The following is a 2381-nucleotide window of genomic DNA, read 5'->3' on the forward strand; positions in this document are numbered from 1 at the left end:
GCACCGGGCGCCGGGGCCGCAGCGCCGCCTCCGCGGTCCGCGCTCCAGCAGCCTTCTGCACCGCGCTCCGCAGGGTCCCGTGCTCGCCGCGCCCGCGGCTCCTCCCTCCTTGCTCAGCACCAGGCCTGGGTGCCGGCCCCTCGGAACGAAGGCAGGGTCCCCTCAACCCCACGCGTCCTTGTCCGCAGTAGCGGGGTCACAGGGCGCCCTCCCCTCCCCTCCTCTGCGCTGCGTGGGGCAGCTGTTCAATGGAACACCCCGAGGCCGGGCCGCGGCCTTGCTTCAGATGCAGCGGTGGTCATCCAGTGTGCCGTACAGCGCACTGAGTGGGCAAGGCCGCCGCTTCAGCGTCAGCTATTCTACTGCTATTATTATCATCCCAGTAAACCAGCTCGTTGCTGGCCATCCTGATGCATGTCAACCACACCTCTTGTCCCAATATTGCTCCCCTGCTTTCACAGGACCAACACTTTGTTTTTTTCCCTTCTGTTTTGCTGATGGGTGTCGTGAAACCTGGACCATGTTTCCTTAATTCTTAGCTGAGGATGAGCAAAAATTGTATGCTCTTGAAAAAAATACTTCACTTGGTACACTTAACTCCAATTGGCCTGCTTTTATTTATTTCTCAAGATAAAGCAAGAACGCATCTGTTTGCTCTTCTGACCACTGGTTTACAGTCTGCGTTTGATCCCTCCTCTAAAATACCTGGAGTCTGCGCACGGACTCAACTCGGCAGACGTTCCCGTGCACACTGGTTCATGAAGAAACAAACAAGTTTCTCTGGAACGCCTTGAACTGAAAGGGTTCGCGGCTAGGTCTCCAAGAGTTACTCCATCTACAGACCATGCAGAAAAAGACATAGTTCTCGCTATCCCATCTTCCTCTGGCTGAGCAGTCATTTTGAGGGAGTAAGTCTGAGTTTTCATCAGAGACTGCTCCCCACGAGCTCTATTTTACAAATATGGTCGTGTACATTTACTGATTTTTTTTTTTTTTTTTTTTTACTATACATTTAAAGGACCCATCAAATGAACAGAAGCGGTGTATAAAATGCTTCTGCCCCAAGCACTCTTGGAATGGGACCACTGGGTCGATACACTAATAATAATGGTGTATTCCACTGGGGACCAGCAAAGCATAGCAGGAAAGAGCTTGGTGTCTGGAATCTGAATTCAGATTCTAGCCCTATGACCTCAGATGCTGCTCCTCATCTCTCAACAGAGTTCTCAAAATGAAAAACTATTCCCACTCTGTAGGGTCTCCTGACAGGCCTAAATGAGAAAACATGATGTTAGGAACAGCAGCTGGCCGTCACTGTGCTAGCCCATATAGAGAGCGTGTCCCCAGGTGCAGGGAGTTTGGAAACCCCTCACCCTCGCTGCTTTTTTGTCACCAGAGGGAAGGCCCTACGATAAGCTGTGGTTGAGAAAAATTATGTGAATTGTTCAAGTAAGCGTAACTAGTTGGTAGCAGAAGAATTAAAATCCAAGCTTGCCTAAATCCTAAGTCTGACTATGCTTTGACTATTCAGTTCTAAATTCAGAAGTCCTTATTTTACAATAGCATTACAAGGCTGGAGAGATAGCTCAGTGGTCTAAGCATCTGCCTGGTAAGTACAAGGACCAGGGTTCGATCCCCAGTACTGCATGCTGTGCTGGCCACTGAAACCAGGCATAGAGGAGCATGCCTGTAATCCCAGCACTGGGAGGCTGAGACAGGAGGTTCACGACAAGTCCAAGCTAGTAGCAAGACCCCATACCAAATAAATAAAAATTAATTAAATAAAATAGCATCACTAACAAGCCATGTGCTTTTAACAGGTTCTTTAAGAATGAAAACCCCGGACTGGTGAGATGGCTCAGTGGTCTAAAACACCTACTTAGAACAAGCTAAACTAAGCTAAGCAAAGCACAGGGCCCGCGGTTCAATCCCCTGGCACCACATGCCAGCCAGCCCCGCCCCCTGGTGGGCTGAGCAGGCCACACACACATACACAGAAAGAAACTCATTTTAAAAAAAAAAAGAATGAAAACCCCAACTTAAACTATCCCAAAGGTTAAGAAAAACATCAGTATTATTCATTTAAAAGGGCATTTGAATAATGGATGTCACAAAACATCCTTTCTTACATCTCGTCAGCATTCTCTCACATTGGCCCTGACAGACAGGGAAGGAATATACTGTAATCTCAGATTTTAACATGATGAGACTACAAGGCTGGCCAAATAGCTCAGTGGATCAAAGTGCCTGCAAGCAGGCCCAGGGGCCGGGGGTTCAATCCATGGGCCTGCTCCTGGGGCGCGCTGAGACGGCAACTGAGACTGGGCATGGTGGCGTGCGCCTGTCATCTCAGCTCTTGGGAGGCTGGAAACAGGTGGATC

The 2381-nt window shown here is 49.3% G+C and overlaps 1 protein-coding gene across 4 annotated transcripts in view; it reads right to left on the reverse strand.

Moving 5' to 3' along the window:
• The window catches only part of Dst (dystonin), a 482621-nt gene that overhangs the window by 353460 nt on the left and 126780 nt on the right, over nucleotides 1-2381 (reverse strand). The window lies entirely within an intron of this gene.

Source organism: Octodon degus, unplaced genomic scaffold (genome assembly GCF_000260255.1).
Source record: "Octodon degus isolate 3935 unplaced genomic scaffold, OctDeg1.0 scaffold00001, whole genome shotgun sequence".
Classification (NCBI taxonomy): domain Eukaryota; kingdom Metazoa; phylum Chordata; class Mammalia; order Rodentia; family Octodontidae; genus Octodon; species Octodon degus.